General features: G+C 40.6%; 41 non-coding genes and 1 pseudogene across 41 annotated transcripts; all 42 read right to left on the bottom strand.

The window, feature by feature from the left end:
- Positions 1-402: 402 nt before the first annotated feature.
- LOC127997667 (5S ribosomal RNA) lies at positions 403-521 on the bottom strand. Its single transcript, XR_008170529.1, has one exon. It is a non-coding gene; the product is annotated as a 5S ribosomal RNA (ribosomal RNA).
- A 221-nt stretch (positions 522-742) lies between these two features.
- LOC127997961 (5S ribosomal RNA) lies at positions 743-861 on the bottom strand. Its single transcript, XR_008170816.1, has one exon. It is a non-coding gene; the product is annotated as a 5S ribosomal RNA (ribosomal RNA).
- Positions 862-1,229: 368 nt separating this feature from the next.
- LOC128002792 (5S ribosomal RNA) lies at positions 1,230-1,348 on the bottom strand. Its single transcript, XR_008175530.1, has one exon. It is a non-coding gene; the product is annotated as a 5S ribosomal RNA (ribosomal RNA).
- Positions 1,349-1,719: 371 nt separating this feature from the next.
- Positions 1,720-1,838, bottom strand: LOC127996083 (5S ribosomal RNA). Its single transcript, XR_008169002.1, has one exon. It is a non-coding gene; the product is annotated as a 5S ribosomal RNA (ribosomal RNA).
- Positions 1,839-2,059: 221 nt separating this feature from the next.
- Positions 2,060-2,178, bottom strand: LOC128005314 (5S ribosomal RNA). The gene has a single exon (XR_008177972.1). It is a non-coding gene; the product is annotated as a 5S ribosomal RNA (ribosomal RNA).
- Positions 2,179-2,808: 630 nt separating this feature from the next.
- Positions 2,809-2,927, bottom strand: LOC127997666 (5S ribosomal RNA). The gene has a single exon (XR_008170528.1). It is a non-coding gene; the product is annotated as a 5S ribosomal RNA (ribosomal RNA).
- Positions 2,928-3,292: 365 nt separating this feature from the next.
- On the bottom strand, positions 3,293-3,411 carry LOC127996070 (5S ribosomal RNA). Its single transcript, XR_008168990.1, has one exon. It is a non-coding gene; the product is annotated as a 5S ribosomal RNA (ribosomal RNA).
- A 631-nt stretch (positions 3,412-4,042) lies between these two features.
- LOC128003152 (5S ribosomal RNA) lies at positions 4,043-4,161 on the bottom strand. Its single transcript, XR_008175881.1, has one exon. It is a non-coding gene; the product is annotated as a 5S ribosomal RNA (ribosomal RNA).
- A 221-nt stretch (positions 4,162-4,382) lies between these two features.
- On the bottom strand, positions 4,383-4,501 carry LOC127997960 (5S ribosomal RNA). Its single transcript, XR_008170815.1, has one exon. It is a non-coding gene; the product is annotated as a 5S ribosomal RNA (ribosomal RNA).
- Positions 4,502-4,867: 366 nt separating this feature from the next.
- Positions 4,868-4,986, bottom strand: LOC128004552 (5S ribosomal RNA). The gene has a single exon (XR_008177240.1). It is a non-coding gene; the product is annotated as a 5S ribosomal RNA (ribosomal RNA).
- Positions 4,987-5,352: 366 nt separating this feature from the next.
- On the bottom strand, positions 5,353-5,471 carry LOC127996059 (5S ribosomal RNA). The gene has a single exon (XR_008168979.1). It is a non-coding gene; the product is annotated as a 5S ribosomal RNA (ribosomal RNA).
- Positions 5,472-6,101: 630 nt separating this feature from the next.
- Positions 6,102-6,220, bottom strand: LOC128003151 (5S ribosomal RNA). The gene has a single exon (XR_008175880.1). It is a non-coding gene; the product is annotated as a 5S ribosomal RNA (ribosomal RNA).
- A 221-nt stretch (positions 6,221-6,441) lies between these two features.
- Positions 6,442-6,560, bottom strand: LOC127997958 (5S ribosomal RNA). The gene has a single exon (XR_008170813.1). It is a non-coding gene; the product is annotated as a 5S ribosomal RNA (ribosomal RNA).
- A 369-nt stretch (positions 6,561-6,929) lies between these two features.
- On the bottom strand, positions 6,930-7,048 carry LOC128004622 (5S ribosomal RNA). Its single transcript, XR_008177308.1, has one exon. It is a non-coding gene; the product is annotated as a 5S ribosomal RNA (ribosomal RNA).
- A 221-nt stretch (positions 7,049-7,269) lies between these two features.
- LOC127988804 (5S ribosomal RNA) lies at positions 7,270-7,388 on the bottom strand. The gene has a single exon (XR_008161960.1). It is a non-coding gene; the product is annotated as a 5S ribosomal RNA (ribosomal RNA).
- A 221-nt stretch (positions 7,389-7,609) lies between these two features.
- On the bottom strand, positions 7,610-7,728 carry LOC127997957 (5S ribosomal RNA). Its single transcript, XR_008170812.1, has one exon. It is a non-coding gene; the product is annotated as a 5S ribosomal RNA (ribosomal RNA).
- A 369-nt stretch (positions 7,729-8,097) lies between these two features.
- LOC127996048 (5S ribosomal RNA) lies at positions 8,098-8,216 on the bottom strand. Its single transcript, XR_008168968.1, has one exon. It is a non-coding gene; the product is annotated as a 5S ribosomal RNA (ribosomal RNA).
- A 634-nt stretch (positions 8,217-8,850) lies between these two features.
- Positions 8,851-8,969, bottom strand: LOC127997665 (5S ribosomal RNA). Its single transcript, XR_008170527.1, has one exon. It is a non-coding gene; the product is annotated as a 5S ribosomal RNA (ribosomal RNA).
- Positions 8,970-9,190: 221 nt separating this feature from the next.
- On the bottom strand, positions 9,191-9,309 carry LOC127997956 (5S ribosomal RNA). Its single transcript, XR_008170811.1, has one exon. It is a non-coding gene; the product is annotated as a 5S ribosomal RNA (ribosomal RNA).
- A 368-nt stretch (positions 9,310-9,677) lies between these two features.
- On the bottom strand, positions 9,678-9,796 carry LOC127996036 (5S ribosomal RNA). The gene has a single exon (XR_008168957.1). It is a non-coding gene; the product is annotated as a 5S ribosomal RNA (ribosomal RNA).
- A 221-nt stretch (positions 9,797-10,017) lies between these two features.
- On the bottom strand, positions 10,018-10,136 carry LOC128005312 (5S ribosomal RNA). The gene has a single exon (XR_008177969.1). It is a non-coding gene; the product is annotated as a 5S ribosomal RNA (ribosomal RNA).
- Positions 10,137-10,363: 227 nt separating this feature from the next.
- On the bottom strand, positions 10,364-10,482 carry LOC128007266 (uncharacterized; annotated as a pseudogene).
- A 487-nt stretch (positions 10,483-10,969) lies between these two features.
- On the bottom strand, positions 10,970-11,088 carry LOC127994913 (5S ribosomal RNA). The gene has a single exon (XR_008167879.1). It is a non-coding gene; the product is annotated as a 5S ribosomal RNA (ribosomal RNA).
- A 221-nt stretch (positions 11,089-11,309) lies between these two features.
- Positions 11,310-11,428, bottom strand: LOC127997955 (5S ribosomal RNA). Its single transcript, XR_008170810.1, has one exon. It is a non-coding gene; the product is annotated as a 5S ribosomal RNA (ribosomal RNA).
- Positions 11,429-11,796: 368 nt separating this feature from the next.
- LOC128002791 (5S ribosomal RNA) lies at positions 11,797-11,915 on the bottom strand. Its single transcript, XR_008175529.1, has one exon. It is a non-coding gene; the product is annotated as a 5S ribosomal RNA (ribosomal RNA).
- Positions 11,916-12,287: 372 nt separating this feature from the next.
- LOC127996025 (5S ribosomal RNA) lies at positions 12,288-12,406 on the bottom strand. Its single transcript, XR_008168946.1, has one exon. It is a non-coding gene; the product is annotated as a 5S ribosomal RNA (ribosomal RNA).
- Positions 12,407-12,627: 221 nt separating this feature from the next.
- Positions 12,628-12,746, bottom strand: LOC128005311 (5S ribosomal RNA). Its single transcript, XR_008177968.1, has one exon. It is a non-coding gene; the product is annotated as a 5S ribosomal RNA (ribosomal RNA).
- Positions 12,747-13,377: 631 nt separating this feature from the next.
- LOC127997664 (5S ribosomal RNA) lies at positions 13,378-13,496 on the bottom strand. Its single transcript, XR_008170526.1, has one exon. It is a non-coding gene; the product is annotated as a 5S ribosomal RNA (ribosomal RNA).
- A 221-nt stretch (positions 13,497-13,717) lies between these two features.
- On the bottom strand, positions 13,718-13,836 carry LOC127997954 (5S ribosomal RNA). The gene has a single exon (XR_008170809.1). It is a non-coding gene; the product is annotated as a 5S ribosomal RNA (ribosomal RNA).
- A 366-nt stretch (positions 13,837-14,202) lies between these two features.
- On the bottom strand, positions 14,203-14,321 carry LOC127996013 (5S ribosomal RNA). Its single transcript, XR_008168935.1, has one exon. It is a non-coding gene; the product is annotated as a 5S ribosomal RNA (ribosomal RNA).
- A 221-nt stretch (positions 14,322-14,542) lies between these two features.
- On the bottom strand, positions 14,543-14,661 carry LOC128004294 (5S ribosomal RNA). The gene has a single exon (XR_008176987.1). It is a non-coding gene; the product is annotated as a 5S ribosomal RNA (ribosomal RNA).
- Positions 14,662-15,292: 631 nt separating this feature from the next.
- Positions 15,293-15,411, bottom strand: LOC127997662 (5S ribosomal RNA). Its single transcript, XR_008170524.1, has one exon. It is a non-coding gene; the product is annotated as a 5S ribosomal RNA (ribosomal RNA).
- A 221-nt stretch (positions 15,412-15,632) lies between these two features.
- Positions 15,633-15,751, bottom strand: LOC127997953 (5S ribosomal RNA). The gene has a single exon (XR_008170808.1). It is a non-coding gene; the product is annotated as a 5S ribosomal RNA (ribosomal RNA).
- A 368-nt stretch (positions 15,752-16,119) lies between these two features.
- Positions 16,120-16,238, bottom strand: LOC128002790 (5S ribosomal RNA). Its single transcript, XR_008175528.1, has one exon. It is a non-coding gene; the product is annotated as a 5S ribosomal RNA (ribosomal RNA).
- A 371-nt stretch (positions 16,239-16,609) lies between these two features.
- On the bottom strand, positions 16,610-16,728 carry LOC127996662 (5S ribosomal RNA). Its single transcript, XR_008169558.1, has one exon. It is a non-coding gene; the product is annotated as a 5S ribosomal RNA (ribosomal RNA).
- A 221-nt stretch (positions 16,729-16,949) lies between these two features.
- LOC128005310 (5S ribosomal RNA) lies at positions 16,950-17,068 on the bottom strand. The gene has a single exon (XR_008177967.1). It is a non-coding gene; the product is annotated as a 5S ribosomal RNA (ribosomal RNA).
- Positions 17,069-17,699: 631 nt separating this feature from the next.
- Positions 17,700-17,818, bottom strand: LOC127997660 (5S ribosomal RNA). The gene has a single exon (XR_008170523.1). It is a non-coding gene; the product is annotated as a 5S ribosomal RNA (ribosomal RNA).
- A 221-nt stretch (positions 17,819-18,039) lies between these two features.
- On the bottom strand, positions 18,040-18,158 carry LOC127997952 (5S ribosomal RNA). The gene has a single exon (XR_008170807.1). It is a non-coding gene; the product is annotated as a 5S ribosomal RNA (ribosomal RNA).
- A 366-nt stretch (positions 18,159-18,524) lies between these two features.
- On the bottom strand, positions 18,525-18,643 carry LOC127996001 (5S ribosomal RNA). Its single transcript, XR_008168924.1, has one exon. It is a non-coding gene; the product is annotated as a 5S ribosomal RNA (ribosomal RNA).
- A 368-nt stretch (positions 18,644-19,011) lies between these two features.
- Positions 19,012-19,130, bottom strand: LOC128002789 (5S ribosomal RNA). The gene has a single exon (XR_008175527.1). It is a non-coding gene; the product is annotated as a 5S ribosomal RNA (ribosomal RNA).
- A 371-nt stretch (positions 19,131-19,501) lies between these two features.
- On the bottom strand, positions 19,502-19,620 carry LOC127996661 (5S ribosomal RNA). Its single transcript, XR_008169557.1, has one exon. It is a non-coding gene; the product is annotated as a 5S ribosomal RNA (ribosomal RNA).
- A 221-nt stretch (positions 19,621-19,841) lies between these two features.
- On the bottom strand, positions 19,842-19,960 carry LOC128005309 (5S ribosomal RNA). The gene has a single exon (XR_008177966.1). It is a non-coding gene; the product is annotated as a 5S ribosomal RNA (ribosomal RNA).
- Positions 19,961-20,000: the final 40 nt, after the last annotated feature.

The raw sequence follows: 20,000 nt of genomic DNA, 5'->3' as shown, positions 1-20,000 counted from the left end.
GATTAAAGCACCTGGTATTCCCAGGCTGTCTCCCATCCATGTACTAACCAGGCCCAAACCTGCAAATATTCAGAGATCGGGCATTGACTTTTTTTTTGGCAAAATTATTATATACTAAGTGAAAAATGTCCAAAAAGCTTACAGCACCTGGTATTCAATCAATCAATCAATCACCTTTATTTATATAGTGCTTTAAACAAAATACATTGCGTCAAAGCACTGAACAACATTCATTAGGAAAACAGTGTCTCAATAATGCAAAATTATAATTAAAGGCAGTATATTCCCAGGCAGTCTCCCATCCATGTACTAAACAGGCCCAAACCTGCTAATATTCAGAGATCAGGCACTGACTCTATTTTTTGGCAAAATTATTATATACTAAGTGAAAAATGTCCAAAAAGCTTACAGCACCTGGAATTCCCAGGCGGTCTCCCATCCAAGTACTAACCAGGCCCAAACCTGCTTAGCTTCCGAGATCAGACGAGATCGGACATAGCCAGGTTGGTATGGCCGTAAGCGAAGTCTGCTGCAAAGAGAGGGCTATTTAAAGACCAGCCAATCTTATCGCCAGTACATTATATAAGTAGGAAAGAAAACCCAAAAGCTTAAAGCACCTGGTATTCCTAGGCAGTCTCTCATAAAAGTACTAACCAGACCTAAACCTGCTAAGATTCAGAGATCGGGCATTGACTCTATTTTTTGGCAAAATTATTAAAAACTAAGAGAAAAATGTCCAAAAAGCTTACAGCACCTGGTATTCCCAGGCGGTCTCCCATCCAAGTACTAACCAGGCCCAAACCTGCTTAGCTTCAGAGATCAGACGAGATCAGGCATAGCCAGGTTGGTATGGCCGTAAGCGAAGACTGCTGCAAAGAGAGGGCTATTTAAAGACCAGCCAATCTAATCGCCAGTACATTATATAAGTAGGAAAGAAAACCCAAAAGCTAAAAGCACCTGGTATTCCTAGGCAGTCTCTCATCAAAGTACTAACCAGACCTAAACCTGCTAAGATTCAGAGATCGGGCATTGAATCTTTTTTTTTTTTTTTTTAATGAAAGATTATTATATAATTCGTGAAATTTTCCAAAAAGATTAAAGCACCTGGTATTCCCAGGCAGTCTCCCATCCATGTACTAACCAGGCCCAAACCTGCTAATATTCAGAGATCGGGCATTGACTCTATTTTTTGGCAAAATTATTATATACTAAGTGAAAAATGTCCAAAAAGCTTACAGCACCTGGTATACCCAGGCGGGCTCCCATCCAAGTACTAACCAGGCCCAAACCTGCTTAGCTTCCGAGATCAGACGAGATCGGGCATAGCCAGGTTGGTATGGCCGTAAGCGAAGTCTGCTGCAAAGAGAGGGCTATTTAAAGAACAGCCAATCTTATCGCCAGTACATTATATAAGTAGGAAAGAAAACCCAAAAGCTTAAAGCACCTGGTATTCCTAGGCAGTCTCTCATTAAAGTACTAACCAGACCTAAACCTGCTAAGATTCAGAGATCGGGCATTGACTTTTTTTTTTTTTTTTTTTTTAAATGAAAGATTATTATATAATTCGTGAAATTTTCCAAAAAGATTAAAGCACCTGGTATTCCCAGGCAGTCTCCCATCCATGTACTAACCAGGCCCAAACCTGCAAATATTCAGAGATCGGGCATTGACTCTATTTTTTGGCAAAATTATTATATACTAAGTGAAAAATGTCCAAAAAGCTTACAGCACCTGGTATTCCCAGGCGGTCTCCCATCCAAGTACTAACCAGGCCCAAACCTGCTTAGCTTCCGAGATCAGACGAGATCGGGCATAGCCAGGTTGGTATGGCCGTAAGCGAAGTCTGCTGCAAAGAGAGGGCTATTTAAAGAACAGCCAATCTTATCGCCAGTACATTATATAAGTAGTAAAGAAAACCCAAAAGCTTAAAGCACCTGGTATTCCTAGGCAGTCTCTAATAAAAAAACTAACCAGACCTAAACCTGCTAAGATTCAGAGATCGGGCATTGACTCTATTTTTTGGCAAAATTATTATAAACTAAGTGAAAAATGTCCAAAAAGTTTACAGCACCTGGTATTCCCAGGCGGTCTCCCATCCAAGTACTAACCAGGCCGAAACCTGCTTAGCTTCCGAGAACGGACGAGATCGGGCATAGCCAGGTTGGTATGGCCGTAAGCGAAGTCAGTTGCAAAGAGAGGGCTATTTAAAGACCAGCCAATCTTATCGCCAGTACATTATATAAGTAGGAAAGGAAGCCCAAAAGCTTAAAGCACCTGGTATTCCTAGGCAGTCTCTCATCAAAGTACTAACCAGACCTAAACCTGCTAAGATTCAGAGATCGGGCATTGACTCTTTTTTTTTTTTTAATGAAAGATTATTATATAATTCGTGAAATTTTCCAAAAAGATTAAAGCACCTGGTATTCCCAGGCTGTCTCCCATCCATGTACTAACCAGGCCCAAACCTGCAAATATTCAGAGATCGGGCATTGACTTTTTTTTTGGCAAAATTATTATATACTAAGTGAAAAATGTCCAAAAAGCTTACAGCACCTGGTATTCAATCAATCAATCAATCACCTTTATTTATATAGTGCTTTAAACAAAATACATTGCGTCAAAGCACTGAACAACATTCATTAGGAAAACAGTGTCTCAATAATGCAAAATTATAATTAAAGGCAGTATATTCCCAGGCAGTCTCCCATCCATGTACTAAACAGGCCCAAACCTGCTAATATTCAGAGATCAGGCACTGACTCTATTTTTTGGCAAAATTATTATATACTAAGTGAAAAATGTCCAAAAAGCTTACAGCACCTGGAATTCCCAGGCGGTCTCCCATCCAAGTACTAACCAGGCCCAAACCTGCTTAGCTTCCGAGATCAGACGAGATCGGACATAGCCAGGTTGGTATGGCCGTAAGCGAAGTCTGCTGCAAAGAGAGGGCTATTTAAAGACCAGCCAATCTTATCGCCAGTACATTATATAAGTAGTAAAGAAAACCCAAAAGCTTAAAGCACCTGGTATTCCTAGGCAGTCTCTCATCAAAGTACTAACCAGACCTAAACCTGCTAAGATTCAGAGATCGGGCATTGAATCTTTTTTTTTTTTTTAATGAAAGATTATTATATAATTCGTGAAATTTTCCAAAAAGATTAAAGCACCTGGTATTCCCAGGCAGTCTCCCATCCATGTACTAACCAGGCCCAAACCTGCAAATATTCAGAGATCGGGCATTGACTCTATTTTTTGGCAAAATTATTATATACTAAGTGAAAAATGTCCAAAAAGCTTACAGCACCTGGTATTCCCAGGCGGTCTCCCATCCAAGTACTAACCAGGCCCAAACCTGCTTAGCTTCCGAGATCAGACGAGATCGGGCATAGCCAGGTTGGTATGGCCGTAAGCGAAGTCTGCTGCAAAGAGAGGGCTATTTAAAGAACAGCCAATCTTATCGCCAGTACATTATATAAGTAGTAAAGAAAACCCAAAAGCTTAAAGCACCTGGTATTCCTAGGCAGTCTCTAATAAAAAAACTAACCAGACCTAAACCTGCTAAGATTCAGAGATCGGGCATTGACTCTTTTTTTTTTTTTTAATGAAAGATTATTATATAATTCGTGAAATTTTCCAAAAAGATTAAAGCACCTGGTATTCCCAGGCTGTCTCCCATCCATGTACTAACCAGGCCCAAACCTGCAAATATTCAGAGATCGGGCATTGACTTTTTTTTTGGCAAAATTATTATATACTAAGTGAAAAATGTCCAAATAGCTTACAGCACCTGGTATTCAATCAATCAATCAATCACCTTTATTTATATAGTGCTTTAAACAAAATACATTGCGTCAAAGCACTGAACAACATTCATTAGGAAAACAGTGTCTCAATAATGCAAAATTATAATTAAAGGCAGTATATTCCCATGCAGTCTCCCATCCATGTACTAAACAGGCCCAAACCTGCTAATATTCAGAGATCAGGCACTGACTCTATTTTTTGACAAAATTATTATATACTAAGTGAAAAATGTCCAAAAAGCTTACAGCACCTGGAATTCCCAGGCGGTCTCCCATCCAAGTACTAACCAGGCCCAAACCTGCTTAGCTTCCGAGATCAGACAAGATCGGACATAGCCAGGTTGGTATGGCCGTAAGCGAAGTCTGCTGCAAAGAGAGGGCTATTTAAAGACCAGCCAATCTTATCGCCAGTACATTATATAAGTAGGAAAGAAAACCCAAAAGCTTAAAGCACCTGGTATTCCTAGGCAGTCTCTCATAAAAGTACTAACCAGACCTAAACCTGCTAAGATTCAGAGATCGAGCATTGACTCTATTTTTTGGCAAAATTATTAAAAACTAAGAGAAAAATGTCCAAAAAGCTTACAGCACCTGGTATTCCCAGGCGGTCTCCCATCCAAGTACTAACCAGGCCCAAACCTGCTTAGCTTCAGAGATCAGACGAGATCAGGCATAGCCAGGTTGGTATGGCCGTAAGCGAAGACTGCTGCAAAGAGAGGGCTATTTAAAGACCAGCCAATCTAATCGCCAGTACATTATATAAGTAGGAAAGAAAACCCAAAAGCTAAAAGCACCTGGTATTCCTAGGCAGTCTCTCATCAAAGTACTAACCAGACCTAAACCTGCTAAGATTCAGAGATCGGGCATTGAATCTTTTTTTTTTTTTTTTATGAAAGATTATTATATAATTCGTGAAATTTTCCAAAAAGATTAAAGCACCTGGTATTCCCAGGCAGTCTCCCATCCATGTACTAACCAGGCCCAAACCTGCTAATATTCAGAGATCGGGCATTGACTCTATTTTTTGGCAAAATTATTATATACTAAGTGAAAAATGTCCAAAAAGCTTACAGCACCTGGTATACCCAGGCGGGCTCCCATCCAAGTACTAACCAGGCCCAAACCTGCTTAGCTTCCGAGATCAGACGAGATCGGGCATAGCCAGGATGGTATGGCCGTAAGCGAAGACTGCTGCAAAGAGAGGGCTATTTAAAGACCAGCCAATCTTATCGCCAGTACATTATATAAGTAGGAAAGAAAACCCAAAAGCTAAAAGCACCTGGTATTCCTAGGCAGTCTCTCATCAAAGTACTAACCAGACCTAAACCTGCTAAGATTCAGAGATCGGGCATTGAATCTTTTTTTTTTTTTTAATGAAAGATTATTATATAATTCGTGAAATTTTCCAAAAAGATTAAAGCACCTGGTATTCCCAGGCAGTCTCCCATCCATGTACTAACCAGGCCCAAACCTGCAAATATTCAGAGATCGGGCATTGACTCTATTTTTTTGGCAAAATTATTATATACTAAGTGAAAAATGTCCAAAAAGCTTACAGCACCTGGTATTCCCAGGCGGTCTCCCATCCAAGTACTAACCAGGCCCAAACCTGCTTAGCTTCCGAGATCAGACGAGATCGGGCATAGCCAGGTTGGTATGGCCGTAAGCGAAGTCTGCTGCAAAGAGAGGGCTATTTAAAGAACAGCCAATCTTATCGCCAGTACATTATATAAGTAGTAAAGAAAACCCAAAAGCTTAAAGCACCTGGTATTCCTAGGCAGTCTCTAATAAAAAAACTAACCAGACCTAAACCTGCTAAGATTCAGAGATCGGGCATTGACTCTTTTTTTTTTTTTAATGAAAGATTATTATATAATTCGTGAAATTTTCCAAAAAGATTAAAGCACCTGGTATTCCCAGGCTGTCTCCCATCCATGTACTAACCAGGCCCAAACCTGCAAATATTCAGAGATCGGGCATTGACTTTTTTTTTGGCAAAATTATTATATACTAAGTGAAAAATGTCCAAATAGCTTACAGCACCTGGTATTCAATCAATCAATCAATCACCTTTATTTATATAGTGCTTTAAACAAAATACATTGCGTCAAAGCACTGAACAACATTCATTAGGAAAACAGTGTCTCAATAATGCAAAATTATAATTAAAGGCAGTATATTCCCATGCAGTCTCCCATCCATGTACTAAACAGGCCCAAACCTGCTAATATTCAGAGATCAGGCACTGACTCTATTTTTTGACAAAATTATTATATACTAAGTGAAAAATGTCCAAAAAGCTTACAGCACCTGGAATTCCCAGGCGGTCTCCCATCCAAGTACTAACCAGGCCCAAACCTGCTTAGCTTCCGAGATCAGACAAGATCGGACATAGCCAGGTTGGTATGGCCGTAAGCGAAGTCTGCTGCAAAGAGAGGGCTATTTAAAGACCAGCCAATCTTATCGCCAGTACATTATATAAGTAGGAAAGAAAACCCAAAAGCTTAAAGCACCTGGTATTCCTAGGCAGTCTCTCATAAAAGTACTAACCAGACCTAAACCTGCTAAGATTCAGAGATCGGGCATTGACTCTATTTTTTGGCAAAATTTTTAAAAACTAAGAGAAAAATGTCCATAAAGCTTACAGCACCTGGTATTCCCAGGCGGTCTCCCATCCAAGTACTAACCAGGCCCAAACCTGCTTAGCTTCAGAGATCAGACGAGATCAGGCATAGCCAGGTTGGTATGGCCGTAAGCGAAGACTGCTGCAAAGAGAGGGCTATTTAAAGACCAGCCAATCTAATCGCCAGTACATTATATAAGTAGGAAAGAAAACCCAAAAGCTAAAAGCACCTGGTATTCCTAGGCAGTCTCTCATCAAAGTACTAACCAGACCTAAACCTGCTAAGATTCAGAGATCGGGCATTGAATCTTTTTTTTTTTTTTTTTTTATGAAAGATTATTATATAATTCGTGAAATTTTCCAAAAAGATTAAAGCACCTGGTATTCCCAGGCAGTCTCCCATCCATGTACTAACCAGGCCCAAACCTGCTAATATTCAGAGATCGGGCATTGACTCTATTTTTTGGCAAAATTATTATATACTAAGTGAAAAATGTCCAAAAAGCTTACAGCACCTGGTATACCCAGGCGGGCTCCCATCCAAGTACTAACCAGGCCCAAACCTGCTTAGCTTCCGAGATCAGACGAGATCGGGCATAGCCAGGTTGGTCTGGCCGTAAGCAAAGTCTGCTGCAAAGAGAGGGCTATTTAAAGAACAGCCAATCTTATCGCCAGTACATTATATAATTAGGAAAGAAAACCCAAAAGCTTAAAGCACCTGGTATTCCTAGGCAGTCTCTCATAAAAGTACTAACCAGACCTAAACCTGCTAAGATTCAGAGATCGGGCATTGACTCTATTTTTTGGCAAAATTATTAAAAACTAAGTGAAAAATGTCCAAAAAGCTTACAGCACCTGGTGTTCCCAGGCGGTCTCCCATCCAAGTACTAACCAGGCCCAAACCTGCTTAGCTTCCGAGATCAGACGAGATCGGGCATAGCCAGGTTGGTATGGCCGTAAGCGAAGTCTGCTGCAAAGAGAGGGCTATTTAAAGAACAGCCAATCTTATCGCCAGTACATTATATAAGTAGGAAAGAAAACCCAAAAGCTTAAAGCACCTGGTATTCCTAGGCAGTCTCTCATAAAAGTACTAACCAGACCTAAACCTGCTAAGATTCAGAGATCGGGCATTGACTCTATTTTTTGGCAAAATTATTAAAAACTAAGAGAAAAATGTCCAAAAAGCTTACAGCACCTGGTATTCCCAGGCGGTCTCCCATCCAAGTACTAACCAGGCCCAAACCTGCTTAGCTTCAGAGATCAGACGAGATCAGGCATAGCCAGGTTGGTATGGCCGTAAGCGAAGACTGCTGCAAAGAGAGGGCTATTTAAAGAGCAGCCAATCTAATCGCCAGTACATTATATAAGTAGGAAAGAAAACCCAAAAGCTAAAAGCACCTGGTATTCCTAGGCAGTCTCTCATCAAAGTACTAACCAGACCTAAACCTGCTAAGATTCAGAGATCGGGCATTGAATCTTTTTTTTTTTTTTTTTTAATGAAAGATTATTATATAATTCGTGAAATTTTCCAAAAAGATTAAAGCACCTGGTATTCCCAGGCAGTCTCCCATCCATGTACTAACCAGGCCCAAACCTGCAAATATTCAGAGATCGGGCATTGACTCTATTTTTTGGCAAAATTATTATATACTAAGTGAAAAATGTCCAAAAAGCTTACAGCACCTGGTATTCCCAGGCGGTCTCCCATCCAAGTACTAACCAGGCCCAAACCTGCTTAGCTTCCGAGATCAGACGAGATCGGGCATAGCCAGGTTGGTATGGCCGTAAGCGAAGTCTGTTGCAAAGAGAGGGCTATTTAAAGACCAGCCAATCTTATCGCCAGTACATTATATAAGTAGGAAAGGAAGCCCAAAAGCTTAAAGCACCTGGTATTCCTAGGCAGTCTCTCATCAAAGTACTAACCAGACCTAAACCTGCTAAGATTCAGAGATCGGGCATTGACTCTTTTTTTTTTTTTTTTTAATGAAAGATTATTATATAATTCGTGAAATTTTCCAAAAAGATTAAAGCACCTGGTATTCCCAGGCTGTCTCCCATCCATGTACTAACCAGGCCCAAACCTGCAAATATTCAGAGATCGGGCATTGACTTTTTTTTTGGCAAAATTATTATATACTAAGTGAAAAATGTCCAAAAAGCTTACAGCACCTGGTATTCAATCAATCAATCAATCACCTTTATTTATATAGTGCTTTAAACAAAATACATTGCGTCAAAGCACTGAACAACATTCATTAGGAAAACAGTGTCTCAATAATGCAAAATTATAATTAAAGGCAGTATATTCCCAGGCAGTCTCCCATCCATGTACTAAACAGGCCCAAACCTGCTAATATTCAGAGATCAGGCACTGACTCTATTTTTTGGCAAAATTATTATATACTAAGTGAAAAATGTCCAAAAAGCTTACAGCACCTGGAATTCCCAGGCGGTCTCCCATCCAAGTACTAACCAGGCCCAAACCTGCTTAGCTTCCGAGATCAGACGAGATCGGACATAGCCAGGTTGGTATGGCCGTAAGCGAAGTCTGCTGCAAAGAGAGGGCTATTTAAAGACCAGCCAATCTTATCGCCAGTACATTATATAAGTAGGAAAGAAAACCCAAAAGCTTAAAGCACCTGGTATTCCTAGGCAGTCTCTCATAAAAGTACTAACCAGACCTAAACCTGCTAAGATTCAGAGATCGGGCATTGACTCTATTTTTTGGCAAAATTATTAAAAACTAAGAGAAAAATGTCCAAAAAGCTTACAGCACCTGGTATTCCCAGGCGGTCTCCCATCCAAGTACTAACCAGGCCCAAACCTGCTTAGCTTCAGAGATCAGACGAGATCAGGCATAGCCAGGTTGGTATGGCCGTAAGCGAAGACTGCTGCAAAGAGAGGGCTATTTAAAGACCAGCCAATCTAATCGCCAGTACATTATATAAGTAGGAAAGAAAACCCAAAAGCTAAAAGCACCTGGTATTCCTAGGCAGTCTCTCATCAAAGTACTAACCAGACCTAAACCTGCTAAGATTCAGAGATCGGGCATTGAATCTTTTTTTTTTTTTTTTTAATGAAAGATTATTATATAATTCGTGAAATTTTCCAAAAAGATTAAAGCACCTGGTATTCCCAGGCAGTCTCCCATCCATGTACTAACCAGGCCCAAACCTGCAAATATTCAGAGATCGGGCATTGACTCTATTTTTTGGCAAAATTATTATATACTAAGTGAAAAATGTCCAAAAAGCTTACAGCACCTGGTATTCCCAGGCGGTCTCCCATCCAAGTACTAACCAGGCCCAAACCTGCTTAGCTTCCGAGATCAGACGAGATCGGGCATAGCCAGGTTGGTATGGCCGTAAGCGAAGTCTGCTGCAAAGAGAGGGCTATTTAAAGAACAGCCAATCTTATCGCCAGTACATTATATAAGTAGTAAAGAAAACCCAAAAGCTTAAAGCACCTGGTATTCCTAGGCAGTCTCTAATAAAAAAACTAACCAGACCTAAACCTGCTAAGATTCAGAGATCGGGCATTGACTCTATTTTTTGGCAAAATTATTATAAACTAAGTGAAAAATGTCCAAAAAGTTTACAGCACCTGGTATTCCCAGGCGGTCTCCCATCCAAGTACTAACCAGGCCGAAACCTGCTTAGCTTCCGAGAACGGACGAGATCGGGCATAGCCAGGTTGGTATGGCCGTAAGCGAAGTCAGTTGCAAAGAGAGGGCTATTTAAAGACCAGCCAATCTTATCGCCAGTACATTATATAAGTAGGAAAGGAAGCCCAAAAGCTTAAAGCACCTGGTATTCCTAGGCAGTCTCTCATCAAAGTACTAACCAGACCTAAACCTGCTAAGATTCAGAGATCGGGCATTGACTCTTTTTTTTTTTTTAATGAAAGATTATTATATAATTCGTGAAATTTTCCAAAAAGATTAAAGCACCTGGTATTCCCAGGCTGTCTCCCATCCATGTACTAACCAGGCCGAAACCTGCTTAGCTTCCGAGAACGGACGAGATCGGGCATAGCCAGGTTGGTATGGCCGTAAGCGAAGTCAGTTGCAAAGAGAGGGCTATTTAAAGACCAGCCAATCTTATCGCCAGTACATTATATAAGTAGGAAAGGAAGCCCAAAAGCTTAAAGCACCTGGTATTCCTAGGCAGTCTCTCATCAAAGTACTAACCAGACCTAAACCTGCTAAGATTCAGAGATCGGGCATTGACTTTTTTTTTGGCAAAATTATTATATACTAAGTGAAAAATGTCCAAAAAGCTTACAGCACCTGGTATTCAATCAATCAATCAATCACCTTTATTTATATAGTGCTTTAAACAAAATACATTGCGTCAAAGCACTGAACAACATTCATTAGGAAAACAGTGTCTCAATAATGCAAAATTATAATTAAAGGCAGTATATTCCCAGGCAGTCTCCCATCCATGTACTAAACAGGCCCAAACCTGCTAATATTCAGAGATCAGGCACTGACTCTATTTTTTGGCAAAATTATTATATACTAAGTGAAAAATGTCCAAAAAGCTTACAGCACCTGGAATTCCCAGGCGGTCTCCCATCCAAGTACTAACCAGGCCCAAACCTGCTTAACTTCCGAGATCAGACGAGATCGGACATAGCCAGGTTGGTATGGCCGTAAGCGAAGTCTGCTGCAAAGAGAGGGCTATTTAAAGACCAGCCAATCTTATCGCCAGTACATTATATAAGTAGGAAAGAAAACCCAAAAGCTTAAAGCACCTGGTATTCCTAGGCAGTCTCTCATAAAAGTACTAACCAGACCTAAACCTGCTAAGATTCAGAGATCGGGCATTGACTCTATTTTTTGGCAAAATTATTAAAAACTAAGAGAAAAATGTCCAAAAAGCTTACAGCACCTGGTATTCCCAGGCGGTCTCCCATCCAAGTACTAACCAGGCCCAAACCTGCTTAGCTTCAGAGATCAGACGAGATCAGGCATAGCCAGGTTGGTATGGCCGTAAGCGAAGACTGCTGCAAAGAGAGGGCTATTTAAAGACCAGCCAATCTAATCGCCAGTACATTATATAAGTAGGAAAGAAAACCCAAAAGCTAAAAGCACCTGGTATTCCTAGGCAGTCTCTCATCAAAGTACTAACCAGACCTAAACCTGCTAAGATTCAGAGATCGGGCATTGAATCTTTTTTTTTTTTTTTTTAATGAAAGATTATTATATAATTCGTGAAATTTTCCAAAAAGATTAAAGCACCTGGTATTCCCAGGCAGTCTCCCATCCATGTACTAACCAGGCCCAAACCTGCTAATATTCAGAGATCGGGCATTGACTCTATTTTTTGGCAAAATTATTATATACTAAGTGAAAAATGTCCAAAAAGCTTACAGCACCTGGTATACCCAGGCGGGCTCCCATCCAAGTACTAACCAGGCCCAAACCTGCTTAGCTTCCGAGATCAGACGAGATCGGGCATAGCCAGGTTGGTATGGCCGTAAGCGAAGTCTGCTGCAAAGAGAGGGCTATTTAAAGAACAGCCAATCTTATCGCCAGTACATTATATAAGTAGGAAAGAAAACCCAAAAGCTTAAAGCACCTGGTATTCCTAGGCAGTCTCTCATTAAAGTACTAACCAGACCTAAACCTGCTAAGATTCAGAGATCGGGCATTGACTTTTTTTTTTTTTTTTTTTTTTAAATGAAAGATTATTATATAATTCGTGAAATTTTCCAAAAAGATTAAAGCACCTGGTATTCCCAGGCAGTCTCCCATCCATGTACTAACTAGGCCCAAACCTGCAAATATTCAGAGATCGGGCATTGACTCTATTTTTTGGCAAAATTATTATATACTAAGTGAAAAATGTCCAAAAAGCTTACAGCACCTGGTATTCCCAGGCGGTCTCCCATCCAAGTACTAACCAGGCCCAAACCTGCTTAGCTTCCGAGATCAGACGAGATCGGGCATAGCCAGGTTGGTATGGCCGTAAGCGAAGTCTGCTGCAAAGAGAGGGCTATTTAAAGAACAGCCAATCTTATCGCCAGTACATTATATAAGTAGTAAAGAAAACCCAAAAGCTTAAAGCACCTGGTATTCCTAGGCAGTCTCTAATAAAAAAACTAACCAGACCTAAACCTGCTAAGATTCAGAGATCGGGCATTGACTCTATTTTTTGGCAAAATTATTATAAACTAAGTGAAAAATGTCCAAAAAGTTTACAGCACCTGGTATTCCCAGGCGGTCTCCCATCCAAGTACTAACCAGGCCGAAACCTGCTTAGCTTCCGAGAACGGACGAGATCGGGCATAGCCAGGTTGGTATGGCCGTAAGCGAAGTCAGTTGCAAAGAGAGGGCTATTTAAAGACCAGCCAATCTTATCGCCAGTACATTATATAAGTAGGAAAGGAAGCCCAAAAGCTTAAAGCACCTGGTATTCCTAGGCAGTCTCTCATCAAAGTACTAACCAGACCTAAACCTGCTAAGATTCAGAGATCGGGCATTGACTCTTTTTTTTTTTTTTAATGAAAGATTATTATATAATTCGTGAAATTTTCCAAAAAGATTAAAGCACCTGGTATTCCCAGGCTGTCTCCCATCCATGTACTAACCAGGCCCAAACCTGCAAATATTCAGAGATCGGGCATTGACTTTTTTTTTGGCAAAATTATTATATACTAAGTGAAAAATGTCCAAAAAGCTTACAGCACCTGGTATTCAATCAATCAATCAATCACCTTTATTTATATAGTGCTTTAAACAAAATACATTGCGTCAAAGCACTGAACAACATTCATTAGGAAAACAGTGTCTCAATAATGCAAAATTATAATTAAAGGCAGTATATTCCCAGGCAGTCTCCCATCCATGTACTAAACAGGCCCAAACCTGCTAATATTCAGAGATCAGGCACTGACTCTATTTTTTGGCAAAATTATTATATACTAAGTGAAAAATGTCCAAAAAGCTTACAGCACCTGGAATTCCCAGGCGGTCTCCCATCCAAGTACTAACCAGGCCCAAACCTGCTTAGCTTCCGAGATCAGACGAGATCGGACATAGCCAGGTTGGTATGGCCGTAAGCGAAGTCTGCTGCAAAGAGAGGGCTATTTAAAGACCAGCCAATCTTATCGCCAGTACATTATATAAGTAGGAAAGAAAACCCAAAAGCTTAAAGCACCTGGTATTCCTAGGCAGTCTCTCATAAAAGTACTAACCAGACCTAAACCTGCTAAGATTCAGAGATCGGGCATTGACTCTATTTTTTGGCAAAATTATTAAAAACTAAGAGAAAAATGTCCAAAAAGCTTACAGCACCTGGTATTCCCAGGCGGTCTCCCATCCAAGTACTAACCAGGCCCAAACCTGCTTAGCTTCAGAGATCAGACGAGATCAGGCATAGCCAGGTTGGTATGGCCGTAAGCGAAGACTGCTGCAAAGAGAGGGCTATTTAAAGACCAGCCAATCTAATCGCCAGTACATTATATAAGTAGGAAAGAAAACCCAAAAGCTAAAAGCACCTGGTATTCCTAGGCAGTCTCTCATCAAAGTACTAACCAGACCTAAACCTGCTAAGATTCAGAGATCGGGCATTGAATCTTTTTTTTTTTTTTTAATGAAAGATTATTATATAATTCGTGAAATTTTCCAAAAAGATTAAAGCACCTGGTATTCCCAGGCAGTCTCCCATCCATGTACTAACCAGGCCCAAACCTGCTAATATTCAGAGATCGGGCATTGACTCTATTTTTTGGCAAAATTATTATATACTAAGTGAAAAATGTCCAAAAAGCTTACAGCACCTGGTATTCCCAGGCGGTCTCCCATCCAAGTACTAACCAGGCCCAAACCTGCTTAGCTTCCGAGATCAGACGAGATCGGGCATAGCCAGGTTGGTATGGCCGTAAGCGAAGTCTGCTGCAAAGAGAGGGCTATTTAAAGAACAACCAATCTTATCGCCAGTACATTATATAAGTAGGAAAGAAAACCCAAAAGCTTAAAGCACCTGGTATTCCTAGGCAGTCTCTAATAAAAAAACTAACCAGACCTAAACCTGCTAAGATTCAGAGATCGGGCATTGACTCTATTTTTTGGCAAAATTATTATAAACTAAGTGAAAAATGTCCAAAAAGTTTACAGCACCTGGTATTCCCAGGCGGTCTCCCATCCAAGTACTAACCAGGCCCAAACGTGCTTAGCTTCCAAGATCGGACGAGATCGGGCATAGCCAGGTTGGTATGGCCGTAAGCGAAGTCTGTTGCAAAGAGAGGGCTATTTAAAGACCAGCCAATCTTATCGCCAGTACATTATATAAGTAGGAAAGGAAGCCCAAAAGCTTAAAGCACCTGGTATTCCTAGGCAGTCTCTCATCAAAGTACTAACCAGACCTAAACCTGCTAAGATTCAGAGATCGGGCATTGACTCTTTTTTTTTTTTTTAATGAAAGATTATTATATAATTCGTGAAATTTTCCAAAAAGATTAAAGCACCTGGTATTCCCAGGCTGTCTCCCATCCATGTACTAACCAGGCCCAAACCTGCAAATATTCAGAGATCGGGCATTGACTTTTTTTTTGGCAAAATTATTATATACTAAGTGAAAAATGTCCAAAAAGCTTACAGCACCTGGTATTCAATCAATCAATCAATCACCTTTATTTATATAGTGCTTTAAACAAAATACATTGCGTCAAAGCACTGAACAACATTCATTAGGAAAACAGTGTCTCAATAATGCAAAATTATAATTAAAGGCAGTATATTCCCAGGCAGTCTCCCATCCATGTACTAAACAGGCCCAAACCTGCTAATATTCAGAGATCAGGCACTGACTCTATTTTTTGGCAAAATTATTATATACTAAGTGAAAAATGTCCAAAAAGCTTACAGCACCTGGAATTCCCAGGCGGTCTCCCATCCAAGTACTAACCAGGCCCAAACCTGCTTAGCTTCCGAGATCAGACGAGATCGGACATAGCCAGGTTGGTATGGCCGTAAGCGAAGTCTGCTGCAAAGAGAGGGCTATTTAAAGACCAGCCAATCTTATCGCCAGTACATTATATAAGTAGGAAAGAAAACCCAAAAGCTTAAAGCACCTGGTATTCCTAGGCAGTCTCTCATAAAAGTACTAACCAGACCTAAACCTGCTAAGATTCAGAGATCGGGCATTGACTCTATTTTTTGGCAAAATTATTAAAAACTAAGAGAAAAATGTCCAAAAAGCTTACAGCACCTGGTATTCCCAGGCGGTCTCCCATCCAAGTACTAACCAGGCCCAAACCTGCTTAGCTTCAGAGATCAGACGAGATCAGGCATAGCCAGGTTGGTATGGCCGTAAGCGAAGACTGCTGCAAAGAGAGGGCTATTTAAAGTCCAGCCAATCTAATCGCCAGTACATTATATAAGTAGGAAAGAAAACCCAAAAGCTAAAAGCACCTGGTATTCCTAGGCAGTCTCTCATCAAAGTACTAACCAGACCTAAACCTGCTAAGATTCAGAGATCGGGCATTGAATCTTTTTTTTTTTTTTTTTAATGAAAGATTATTATATAATTCGTGAAATTTTCCAAAAAGATTAAAGCACCTGGTATTCCCAGGCAGTCTCCCATCCATGTACTAACCAGGCCCAAACCTGCTAATATTCAGAGATCGGGCATTGACTCTATTTTTTGGCAAAATTATTATATACTAAGTGAAAAATGTCCAAAAAGCTTACAGCACCTGGTATACCCAGGCGGGCTCCCATCCAAGTACTAACCAGGCCCAAACCTGCTTAGCTTCCGAGATCAGACGAGATCGGGCATAGCCAGGTTGGTATGGCCGTAAGCGAAGTCTGCTGCAAAGAGAGGGCTATTTAAAGAACAGCCAATCTTATCGCCAGTACATTATATAAGTAGGAAAGAAAACCCAAAAGCTTAAAGCACCTGGTATTCCTAGGCAGTCTCTCATTAAAGTACTAACCAGACCTAAACCTGCTAAGATTCAGAGATCGGGCATTGACTTTTTTTTTTTTTTTTTTTTTAAATGAAAGATTATTATATAATTCCTGAAATTTTCCAAAAAGATTAAAGCACCTGGTATTCCCAGGCAGTCTCCCATCCATGTACTAACCAGGCCCAAACCTGCAAATATTCAGAGATCGGGCATTGACTCTATTTTTTGGCAAAATTATTATATACTAAGTGAAAAATGTCCAAAAAGCTTACAGCACCTGGTATTCCCAGGCGGTCTCCCATCCAAATACTAACCAGGCCCAAACCTGCTTAGCTTCCGAGATCAGACGAGATCGGGCATAGCCAGGTTGGTATGGCCGTAAGCGAAGTCTGCTGCAAAGAGAGGGCTATTTAAAGAACAGCCAATCTTATCGCCAGTACATTATATAAGTAGTAAAGAAAACCCAAAAGCTTAAAGCACCTGGTATTCCTAGGCAGTCTCTAATAAAAAAACTAACCAGACCTAAACCTGCTAAGATTCAGAGATCGGGCATTGACTCTATTTTTTGGCAAAATTATTATAAACTAAGTGAAAAATGTCCAAAAAGTTTACAGCACCTGGTATTCCCAGGCGGTCTCCCATCCAAGTACTAACCAGGCCGAAACCTGCTTAGCTTCCGAGAACGGACGAGATCGGGCATAGCCAGGTTGGTATGGCCGTAAGCGAAGTCAGTTGCAAAGAGAGGGCTATTTAAAGACCAGCCAATCTTATCGGCAGTACATTATATAAGTAGGAAAGGAAGCCCAAAAGCTTAAAGCACCTGGTATTCCTAGGCAGTCTCTCATCAAAGTACTAACCAGACCTAAACCTGCTAAGATTCAGAGATCGGGCATTGACTCTTTTTTTTTTTTTTAATGAAAGATTATTATATAATTCGTGAAATTTTCCAAAAAGATTAAAGCACCTGGTATTCCCAGGCTGTCTCCCATCCATGTACTAACCAGGCCCAAACCTGCAAATATTCAGAGATCGGGCATTGACTTTTTTTTTGGCAAAATTATTATATACTAAGTGAAAAATGTCCAAAAAGCTTACAGCACCTGGTATTCAATCAATCAATCAATCACCTTTATTTATATAGTGCTTTAAACAAAATACATTGCGTCAAAGCACTGAACAACATTCATTAGGAAAACAGTGTCTCAATAATGCAAAATTATAATTAAAGGCAGTATATTCCCAGGCAGTCTCCCATCCATGTACTAAACAGGCCCAAACCTGCTAATATTCAGAGATCAGGCACTGACTCTATTTTTTGGCAAAATTATTATATACTAAGTGAAAAATGTCCAAAAAGCTTACAGCACCTGGAATTCCCAGGCGGTCTCCCATCCAAGTACTAACCAGGCCCAAACCTGCTTAGCTTCCGAGATCAGACGAGATCGGACATAGCCAGGTTGGTATGGCCGTAAGCGAAGTCTGCTGCAAAGAGAGGGCTATTTAAAGACCAGCCAATCTTATCGCCAGTACATTATATAAGTAGGAAAGAAAACCCAAAAGCTTAAAGCACCTGGTATTCCTAGGCAGTCTCTCATAAAAGTACTAACCAGACCTAAACCTGCTAAGATTCAGAGATCGGGCATTGACTCTATTTTTTGGCAAAATTATTAAAAACTAAGAGAAAAATGTCCAAAAAGCTTACAGCACCTGGTATTCCCAGGCGGTCTCCCATCCAAGTACTAACCAGGCCCAAACCTGCTTAGCTTCAGAGATCAGACGAGATCAGGCATAGCCAGGTTGGTATGGCCGTAAGCGAAGACTGCTGCAAAGAGAGGGCTATTTAAAGACCAGCCAATCTAATCGCCAGTACATTATATAAGTAGGAAAGAAAACCCAAAAGCTAAAAGCACCTGGTATTCCTAGGCAGTCTCTCATCAAAGTACTAACCAGACCTAAACCTGCTAAGATTCAGAGATCGGGCATTGAATCTTTTTTTTTTTTTTTAATGAAAGATTATTATATAATTCGTGAAATTTTCCAAAAAGATTAAAGCACCTGGTATTCCCAGGCAGTCTCCCATCCATGTACTAACCAGGCCCAAACCTGCAAATATTCAGAGATCGGGCATTGACTCTATTTTTTGGCAAAATTATTATATACTAAGTGAAAAATGTCCAAAAAGCTTACAGCACCTGGTATTCCCAGGCGGTCTCCCATCCAAGTACTAACCAGGCCCAAACCTGCTTAGCTTCCGAGATCAGACGAGATCGGGCATAGCCAGGTTGGTATGGCCGTAAGCGAAGTCTGCTGCAAAGAGAGGGCTATTTAAAGAACAGCCAATCTTATCGCCAGTACATTATATAAGTAGGAAAGAAAACCCAAAAGCTTAAAGCACCTGGTATTCCTAGGCAGTCTCTCATCAAAGTACTAACCAGACCTAAACCTGCTAAGATTCAGAGATCGGGCATTGAATCTTTTTTTTTTTTTTTTTAATGAAAGATTATTATATAATTCGTGAAATTTTCCAAAAAGATTAAAGCACCTGGTATTCCCAGGCAGTCTCCCATCCATGTACTAACCAGGCCCAAACCTGCTAATATTCAGAGATCGGGCATTGACTCTATTTTTTGGCAAAATTATTATATACTAAGTGAAAAATGTCCAAAAAGCTTACAGCACCTGGTATACCCAGGCGGGCTCCCATCCAAGTACTAACCAGGCCCAAACCTGCTTAGCTTCCGAGATCAGACGAGATCGGGCATAGCCAGGTTGGTATGGCCGTAAGCGAAGTCTGCTGCAAAGAGAGGGCTATTTAAAGAACAGCCAATCTTATCGCCAGTACATTATATAAGTAGGAAAGAAAACCCAAAAGCTTAAAGCACCTGGTATTCCTAGGCAGTCTCTCATTAAAGTACTAACCAGACCTAAACCTGCTAAGATTCAGAGATCGGGCATTGACTTTTTTTTTTTTTTTTTTTTTAAATGAAAGATTATTATATAATTCCTGAAATTTTCCAAAAAGATTAAAGCACCTGGTATTCCCAGGCAGTCTCCCATCCATGTACTAACCAGGCCCAAACCTGCAAATATTCAGAGATCGGGCATTGACTCTATTTTTTGGCAAAATTATTATATACTAAGTGAAAAATGTCCAAAAAGCTTACAGCACCTGGTATTCCCAGGCGGTCTCCCATCCAAATACTAACCAGGCCCAAACCTGCTTAGCTTCCGAGATCAGACGAGATCGGGCATAGCCAGGTTGGTATGGCCGTAAGCGAAGTCTGCTGCAAAGAGAGGGCTATTTAAAGAACAGCCAATCTTATCGCCAGTACATTATATAAGTAGTAAAGAAAACCCAAAAGCTTAAAGCACCTGGTATTCCTAGGCAGTCTCTAATAAAAAAACTAACCAGACCTAAACCTGCTAAGATTCAGAGATCGGGCATTGACTCTATTTTTTGGCAAAATTATTATAAACTAAGTGAAAAATGTCCAAAAAGTTTACAGCACCTGGTATTCCCAGGCGGTCTCCCATCCAAGTACTAACCAGGCCGAAACCTGCTTAGCTTCCGAGAACGGACGAGATCGGGCATAGCCAGGTTGGTATGGCCGTAAGCGAAGTCAGTTGCAAAGAGAGGGCTATTTAAAGACCAGCCA

Source organism: Carassius gibelio, chromosome B22 (assembly GCF_023724105.1).
Source record: "Carassius gibelio isolate Cgi1373 ecotype wild population from Czech Republic chromosome B22, carGib1.2-hapl.c, whole genome shotgun sequence".
In the NCBI taxonomy this organism is placed as follows: Eukaryota; Metazoa; Chordata; class Actinopteri; order Cypriniformes; family Cyprinidae; genus Carassius; species Carassius gibelio.
The sequence above is the reverse complement of the archived record's forward strand: the minus strand, read 5'-3'. Positions and strand labels throughout refer to the sequence as shown.